Source organism: Notamacropus eugenii, chromosome 3 (genome assembly GCF_028372415.1).
Source record: "Notamacropus eugenii isolate mMacEug1 chromosome 3, mMacEug1.pri_v2, whole genome shotgun sequence".
Classification (NCBI taxonomy): domain Eukaryota; kingdom Metazoa; phylum Chordata; class Mammalia; order Diprotodontia; family Macropodidae; genus Notamacropus; species Notamacropus eugenii.
In genome coordinates this window covers 326,394,969-326,404,636 of record NC_092874.1, presented here as the reverse complement: position 1 = coordinate 326,404,636, position 9,668 = coordinate 326,394,969, and the positions used below count along the sequence as shown (strand labels likewise).

At 36.2% G+C, this 9,668-nt stretch overlaps 1 pseudogene; it reads left to right on the top strand.

The window, feature by feature from the left end:
• The first annotated feature begins 700 nt into the window (after positions 1 to 700).
• On the top strand, positions 701 to 1,488 carry LOC140531599 (small ribosomal subunit protein eS7-like; annotated as a pseudogene).
• Positions 1,489 to 9,668: the final 8,180 nt, after the last annotated feature.

Sequence of the window (9,668 nt, the reverse complement as noted above, 5' to 3'; positions counted from 1 at the left end):
CAATACTTGCATTCAGTAATACTTGTGTAGAGTTGTTCTTTTAGCTATTATAGTTATTAATTCTTTCTCCAAATCTTTCTCCAAAGTTCTCATTTCTTTTCTAATTATTTCCTTTAACAATCTTGCTTAATTCATAAATAGTTCTTAAATTTCTTTATTTTTTTCCCCAGAAATTCTAGTTGATCTTGTGCTTAATAAGTTTTTTCCCCTTTGAGGCTTTGCTTTTAGATGATTTAAAATCATTCTCTTCTTTTTAATGTGTATCTTGGGCATTCTTGGAACCATAATAACTCTTTATCATGGCCAGGCTATATGTACTTCTGTAGGTAATGTCTGAGTCTTATTGTCTTATTATTTGCATTTTCTGGGGTCTTTCTGCTAATTATGCGAGGTATTGAGCACGGTCTTCTGCAAGGATCTTGAGAGCAGCTCAGGCTCATGATCTACAAATTTTCAGTGAATCCAAAGCAGTCTTATCCAGGGTGAAGTCTGATTGTTTTCTTCTCAAGTTGAGGTCTGCAGTTTTGGCCTGGGTGACACACCAATAAACTTTTGCTGCCCTTACCCCTTCTCAGCTCATTGTAAGGTTCTGCAGGTTTAGAAAAAAACTGAGCACCCTGGTCCTTCCTGTAGCCAAGATTTGTGGTGTTCTCTCTAGAGCTCTCCTTCTTCTTAGATTGGCATTCATTGAGGCAGTGCCATGTTCAGCTCTAGCCCCCAAATCCTGAAACCCAATGGTAGAAAGACTGATGAGTTCAAGCTTGGTATTTCACAAACTATATTGGAGTTGGAGATGAACTCTGACTTAAAGGCTTAATTAAGAGAGCTGAATATCACAGCAGCTAAGGAAATTGAAGTTCGTGGTGGCAGAAAAGCTATTACCATTTTTGTTCCAGTTCCTCAGATAAAATCTTTTCAGAACATCCAAGTATGACTTGTTTGTTAATCGAACAAAAAATTCAGCCACAAATATGTGGTCTTTATCGTTCAGTTGAAAATTCTTCCCATGCCAACAAGAAAAAGCCATACAAAATATAAGCAAAAGTGACCCAGGAGCCATACTCTGACTACTATGCATGATGCAATTCTTGAAGATTTTGTCTTTCCAAATGAAAATGTTGTCAAGAGAATCCATGTGAAATTAGAGTGCAGCAGACTCATAAAAGTCCATTTGGATAAAACATAGCAGAGCAATATGGAGCACAAGGTAGAAACATTTTCTGGCATTTATAAGAAGCTGACAGTCAAAGATGTTAATCTTGAATTCCCAGAGTTCCATGTGTAAATGCAGAAATGATTAAAGAAAGTCCATTGTTCATTAAAACAAACAAACAAGCAACCAAAAAACTGAGCACCTTGGCCTGGTTGCTCAGTTGCAGGCCTTGGACCAGACTAGAGGATGAATCTGCATTTTCATTAAGGGATCGGGACCACACACTTCCTGCTTTCATCTTTTCTTGATCCTTGCTGAGTTTACAATCAGAGAACAATGACCACTATTTGACCTTGAACACAGCTTAAGGTCAATCCCCATAAGAGTATCTTCTCTGTTTAGTTTATTGCCAAGACAATATTCACAACTCTGAGGGAGACTATGAATATGCTGGTGTAGTTCTGAATCGCAAAGTATAACAGACTCTCCATATGGAAGGCAGAAGAAAAACATTTGTTCAGACACCATAAAGCCAAATCCCAACACCAGAAAGCCAAATTCTTCATTTTAACCAAGAAGTTCATACACATTATCACTATGGAGGACAAAGTCATTCCCGAGTCTCCACCCCACCTCCATGGTCTTCCCACAAACAAACACTCACTAACCTAGTTTTGTCTACCTGTGTCTTCTCCTCTGCCCTCATTGCTCTCACCAGCTTCCTCCTAGTTCTGTTCCACCATGTTCTGTTCCATAGGTTCAGCAAACTCCTCCCACAACATGTGACTTAGGCTTCCTTGTGATTTAAGCAGATCACATAGGCCTGTTAATGAATGGGAAAAATCTTCCCACATAAATTGCCATTACACTTAGTCATCTCTAGATTTGTTACGCAACTGTAGGATAAAGAAGACAGAGTTACCAGTTGACTCCTGTTCTTTTCTTTACACAGAATTAGGCCTACCCTGTATTATAAGCAACAATTCCATTCTTCAGCTGGAAATCTCTAATCAGATACCTTCCTGCTTAGATCCAGTCCCTAGTACTCACATACATCTATCTTTCTTCTTATACTGATGTTAGTTAGAGAAACTTCCCTCTATGATTTTTCCTGATCATAACTCAGTATAGAGATCTTTCTAGGTCTTTGTTGGAGTAGTTGTTAGGAAAAACTTGCCCATACTGCTTCATCCTTCTCTGGCATCTTTTCAGACTTTCTTTATGAATCACTATGCAGATAATGTCTAGATCTATATATCCCATATTAGTCCTTCTCTTGAGCTCCAATTGTCCATTAGATGCCTCTAAGTGGATGACTCAAAGGCATAGCAAATACAATATTCCTACATCAGAAATCATTATCTTTTCCTCAAATCCTCTCCTCTTCTTAACTTTGTTAAATCTGTCAATCATAATCCTTCAGGACATTAAGATTTACTACCTTAGTTTTATATCCAACCACTCTCTCTCCTCTCCACATATGCTATTAGTTCTTAAATCTTTTCATTTCTCCTTCTATATTATCTCTCATAAATATTCCCTTTTCTCTATTCATATGATTCCCCCTGCTGTCCATTTCAGGTCCTCTTCACCACTTTTGTGTACTTTCATAATGACTGCTTAATTGGTCTCTGAGCCTCAAGTATCTCACCATTCCAAACTATCCTCCATATATCTGACAAAGTAATTTTCCTAAAGCATGGGATCTGATCATGTCATTCACCTACTCAGTTGTTTCCCTATTGTCTTTATGATCAAATATAAACCCCACTATTTGACTTTCAAAGTCCTTTTCAACCTTTATCTAATATCCTATTCTAATTTTACTATCTATTATTCCCAGTCCTGTGCTCTGTGGCCTACAGAATTCAAAACTAGATCCTTGGACTTTAAATCCAACTTTTTTTGTTATAATCTGCATTCAATTAAAGTTAAATAATCATTTGCTAAATTTGTGGTAAGTATGTCACTTAAAAAGTAATACTATAACTTTCTGTAGTAAGTAGCTGTTGATCTGTTGTTTAATCATTTTTCAGTCATATCTGAACCTTCGTGATCTCATTTGGAATTTTTTGTTTTTGGCAAAGATACTGAAGAAGTTTGCCATTTCTTTCTCCAGATCATTTTATAGATGAGGGAACAGAGGCAAATAAGGTTAAGTGACTTTCCAGAGTCATTTAGTCAGTTTCTGAGGCCATATTTGAACTCAGATCTTCCTGATTCTAGGACCAGTGCATTATCCACTGTCCAACTTAATTGCCCCCAGAGTGAGTAGTACTGACTATATTTATGATGTAAAGTTTAAAGGATCTGGTTTTAAAAAACTGACTCTCTTATTTACTATCTGTGTGACCTTGGGTAACTTCTCTGGACCTCAGGTTTATCATCTGCATAACATAGGGGATGGATAGGGTAACTTCTAGGTCCTTTCCAGCACAAAATCTGTCAAGTTTTTTCCACTGTTCTACCATCCATTTAGACTTTTCATTCCTTTTCTTGATTTTTACAGGGAGACCCTAAGGTACTTTGTACTTTAGAAAATGGTTCTCCCCAAACATGCTCTTCAATTTTGAGAAATAAGATCCTTTTACAGCTTTGCGGAAACATCATGATGCAGCACAGTATTGTTATATCTGTATTCAACAGATCTGGGTTCGAATCCCAACTGTCATTTACCACTTGTAGAACCTTGCTCCAGGCACTTTCCATTTCTTGACCTCAGTGTCCTAATATATAAAATGAAAGTACTGTATGAGATGACCTCTGAAGTTCCTTCTAGTTCTAAATCTATGATCCAATGAATCTCTCAGCATTTTGTCTCCCTACTAGGTAAATTCCTAACATTTAGGATTATATTGATTTAGAAACAAGGAAAGGGAGATTTCATGACAACACATAACTACTGTATCACGATCTCATGTACAATGTACTATATATGATGTCAACCACATAGTATTTCTGAAAGCCCATATGATTGTTTCTTTTCAACGTTTTATTATTGTTGGAATAACAATTTTGTAATTCCTTAAATGAAAGTGGAAGTCTCATGAAAGCTAAGCCTTGACTTGTGTATGGAACCATCTCTTGCTTAAGATAATAGGATCATAGGTCTAAAGCTGAAAAGCACTTGAGAGGTCATATAGCCCAACTCTATCATTTTATAGATGAGGAAATTGAGTGCTAGAGTGCTAGTGCTAAAATGCCTCACGCAAATGGAAGGATGGGAATCTTAACCTCAGGCCTCTGACTCCCCAATCCATACCCTCTCCTATGTGTCATGCTGCCTAGTTTCAAGGGAGTTCGTTGGAAGTTTCACACATTTCTGGAAAAAAGGTTGCTTTTGAGTAAATGAAGCAACATGGAAACTCCTCTGGTCTTCTCAATCTGCCAAGGGAGACTAGACCTTCTCTACTCCAGACAAGCCACTCTTTGCTTATTGCATTCTCTCCATTTTCTGGAATCTTCTAACCCTTGAATTATCTGTGCTTCATTTTCATGGGACATCTAAATGATGTCTCCCTGTCTGTGTCATCAGAAGTGGGAAACCAGTCTAATATCCGTGAAAGACTTCATTTCTCCCTGTAAAACATGTGGTCCTCATTCACATTTCTGGGTAGTCATAGTCTATAGCATTATCTACATGTTCCATAATTTGACCTCTTAATCAGGTAGGCTACCCTTCTTCCTCCTGCTAATGGTTCAAATATCATCTCAATCATTTCCTGGACACTCCTTCACTAGTTGAGTCATGAAGTAGCCAGTTTCCTGCAGAAATTTGATTTTGTTGCTAATAATGATTCAAATGTATTCTTTTCTTTTCATCCCATGCTCCTATCCTCTCCGTCTTGGGGGTATTAAGCCTTCTCTTGTGTGAATTAAAAATCAATCAATCAGAATGTCTTTATTAAGATCTTTTTGTATTTAAGTAATTGGAGATATAAAGAAAAAAATAAAATGGCCACAGACCTCAAGATATAGAATACATAACCCTATGTATACACAAACATGTATATTTATCTCTACACTATAAAGAAAAATATACACTTAGATATGTAAGTATACTACATATAATTATACATAATACATAACATATAAATATTAAAATAAAAATATTAAAAACTAATTGCAAAAGCATTTCTGTGAGAAAACATACTAGCAGATAGGAGGGATCAGAAAAGACTTCATGCAAAGGTTAGAGCTTGAGCTGAGATTTCCATGAAACTAGGGATTAAAAGAGGGAGAGGTAAAGAGTATGGCCAGGCAAGAGAATATACCCAGTCCAAAACACAGAGTGGGGAAAAAAGTCTAGTGCATGAAAGGCCAGCACCAATTAACAGCCTAATAATAGCTGACATTTATAATAGTACATTTAATTTCGCAAGTTATTTTACAAATAGATCATTTTATCCTTATGACCATTGTGGGAAGTAGATGCTCTTGTTATTCCCATTTTACATATAAGGAAACTGAGGCAAGTCTTAAGTGACTTATGTGCGAACAGATATATAGATAAGTATTTCAAATATGATTGTTATCCTTTAGAATCATCTGTATTTTATTTAATACATTCAAAATATTCCTATGAGAAGAGGCCATGCTTTGCTGGACTAACAAAGACAATTATGACATATAAAAAAGGTTAAGAATCTCTGGTCTAATCCAATCCCAATGTAGATGGTCCATTGAGAGAAAATTATTTAATCAAGGTCACAAAGCAAATTATTGGCAACAGTGGTATGAGAGTGTAGTTCTCCCAGTTTCCTTACCAGCATTCTTTTTACAACATTATGTAATTTCTCCTTTTCCTAAAATGAGATTTTAGCATCATGTGTCTGGAAGTTCTCAACCCTATCCCTGTCCCAGAACTCTCATACCCCAATCATAATAAGGGGAATATGAGATCAAAGATTGCTAAGATATTTAGTTTCCAAACAGGAATACTCTGCATAAAATTGGCTCCATGCTATTTCGTGTTATTAATATATTATAACCAAGCCCACTGGAAGCTCTCAGTCTAACCTGATCACTAGAGTTGTAAGTCAGATTGTCAACAGCAAACTGGGCTAGTGCTTGAACCCCAGCAGCATTCATTCTTCTAAGTATCAATCTTCTTATCACTGAATGCTGATTTCATGTAAGTGTTATTCCTCTGCAGCTAATTGCCCTGCTGCGATGTTGTTTCACCTAAAGTCATGCTTCTGTAGATCCATTTAACAACATTAGGTGGGCTGTGCTTATATCCACTCAGTTAAACAGCCTTTCTAAAAGTGTCAGAACACAAGCATCATCATAGAATATCAAGGAAACAACTGTACCATGGTTATAACATACTGTTCAAAGTGAAGATGAAGTGAATTGTGAAGCTTTGGGCATTTCCCAAGAGATTTCTTTGAAGTTACTGAACTGACGACAGGTAAGCAGCTTTTAATTGATTTGTAAACATTCAATTAATCACCACAGAATGCTAATTAAAGAATTAATCTTAGTTCTTTAAAGGTGGAAGGTATTAAATAATTTAGTACAATTTCCATAAATAACACCCAGCAGCAGATGGGATTCTCTATGGTCCATTGATGGAGAAAACAAGCAGACCCTAAAGACAACCATGTTCCCCATCCCTGATGCAATTTCAGAAGTGGGCATCAGTGTCTACTGGGGAAAAGCATCAAGTGATTAATTTAAATGTTTTACAAAATCTTTTTAAATGAAACATATAATTTTCTATGAATAGTGACAGGCTGACACAGGTCACAAAAGTGATCTAACATTGAAAATTCCTGCAGTGTCATGGAAACCATTATAGTCAGGCCACTGACTGCTGCAGGTCACAAGTTAGGTTTCAGTTATGATGGATAATTGTGCAATATAATAAATCCTATCCTAGGTATTTCTCCATGCATATGTGTTATACTTTTAACATTAAAAGTTTACAGCTGAAGATTAGAGGTTGAAATTATGAAATTCTTAAGAACTAGTTACAAAAATAAAAATTTAACCAAGTTTAACAATCCTTAGATTCTTAGACAAGGCATTTTTTTCTATAGCTATACACAGATAATTGGATACAGATGTCAGTTTAATAGCGGAGAGTGTGCAGAGTAATTCCTTTTTCATAGCATTTAATTTAGGTTAAGGATGGATCAAATTCAGTTTGTTGGTGATATGATCATTTAATAAAAACTATATTAAATCCCTTACTTCAGTCTATCCAGACAGGTCTTACTTAAAGAATAGGTATCTTTTTGTTTTTTTAAGATTTTAAGAGAAGTGATACCAGTCAAGCATTTGATATGCTTGTTGGAAGTTTGGTTAAATTTTGATTGTCATTAGATCCAAAAATTTTGGAATCTTTTGCAGCTTTGTTTACGTCATAGTTAATCCAATTAACTCATCATAGAATAAATGGGCTCAGTATATGAAAGTTATTCTAAATCCTCAGGTTTCTAGTTTGTATATAATATATTCTTTCCCCCCACCTTCCATTTAGACTTGACATGTATAACAGGGGACTGGGGCAAGTGTATTTTCAGATAACCATTGGATCTTAGAAGGGAGTCAGTCAATCAACTCAAGAATTTTCTTTTCTTTACATGGATATTAAAAAGGCTAAATAAAGTTCCAAATTCCCAGATACAAGGGAATTGATATTTCAAAGGAAAAATGAAAACAAACAAACCAACCTCACAGAGTAAAACTGATGTAATTGTGATTTAGAATGTGTACTTGAATTCATATATTTTACCCTATGACAGGATCATTTAAGCACACTTTAATCTGATGTTTGACCATTAGGTGACGCTGAAGGGGTATAAAACTAATTTTGTGTTCTAAATCTATCTATAGCAAGGTGGCTATGCTGGCTGTCAGTCAAACATGGAATTGCCCCCTTACTGACTTCTTCTGGACCAGAGGTATGTGTGTCAATCACTTCCACAACTCATATTTTCCATCCTATCACCATACTCTATGCAGAAGCACTACTCCCATAGAACTGAAACTATATTCTACCTGAGACCCAACATCTTCTAAAAACAGAAATCTCTTTAAGCTAGAGACAGACTCCTTTTCCCCATCTCTGCACAGTCCAGAAATAGATACGAGATTTTAGATTATTTTTAGATTTCCGGTCTCTCCAAGGAAAGATGCTATACATATGTAGTATGACCAGGAGTGATAATCTTCACTGATATCTGATAATGCTGTGAAAGTTTCTGGTGATTCTTATCAACACAACTGCATAGGGATACAGCAACACATTATCACTACCCAAAGCTTCAAGATCTGGTTTTCTGGACTCTGGAACTCTGTGTTAGGATTTACTTGAGCACTTGTGGGTCTCTGCTATCTTAGCCCTCAGGTGCTACTTAAATGTACCTAGAAGCTGAGGTTTACGCAGCTTCATCAGACCACAACAAATCTAATGCTAACATCAATAAGAAACAAAAATGACCCCAGGTGCCATTACATTCCTCCAAGGACCTCTCTGTTTCATACTCAAAACCTGTCAGTAATCCTGCATCAGAGGCAGCCCATAGGACCAAAAAAAGAGAGAAGCAGCATTAGAATATCAATGTACTGTCAATGTATTGGAATGCCATAGGTATTTTTGCAATTTTAAATAGAAATGCTTCACACTCCATGAGTAAATCTATTTCTAGTGTCACACATCAGTCTGTCTTTCAGGCCTACATGAATTTTCATTCATTCATCCATTCATTCATCTACCCATTTGTCTATCATATTTCTGCCTATTCATTCATTTACTCATTCATCCATTCAACAAGCATTAAAAAAAACAACTTAGCACTAAGGATATGAAGACAGAAAAAAACAGACAATCCTTACCCTTAAGAAATTTACATTCTATTTGGCATAAAAAAAATCTATATCTATATCTATATCTATCTATCTATCTATCTATCTATCTATCTATCTATCTATCTGTCTGTCTGTCTGTCTGTCTGTCTGTCTGTCTGTCGGTCTGTCTATCTCAAGAATTAAATACAAACACACACACAAACAACCATAAAGTAGAGACAAAATAACTATTAGGAGGAAGGTACTAGCAATTATGAGAAGGGCAGGGGGAAGGACCATAATAAATTTCCAGTAGAAAGTGACACTTGACCTAAGCTTGGAAGGAATGTAATGTATGGAGAGCAACAAGTTGTCCAGTTTGGATATAATTCAGAGTGTATTAGTTTAGAGAACATGTGTAGCCTGGATTACTGGGTTAGAATTGGGTTGTGAAAACCTTTAAAAACTAAATAGAAGTTTGTGTATATTATCTTGGATGCTAGAGAGAGTCATTGAAGATTCTTAAGCATCGGTATGCCATGGTCAAACCTATTCTTATGGAATAACAATTAGGTACCTGTATGGAAATTGAATTGGAGATAGGGGAGTTTGGATGAAAGGAGTTCAATTTGGAGGTCATTTCAAGAGTCCAAGTGAAAGGTGATGAGGGTCTGAACCAAGGTGGTGTCTGTGTGAGTAGAGAGAAGGGGAACAATGC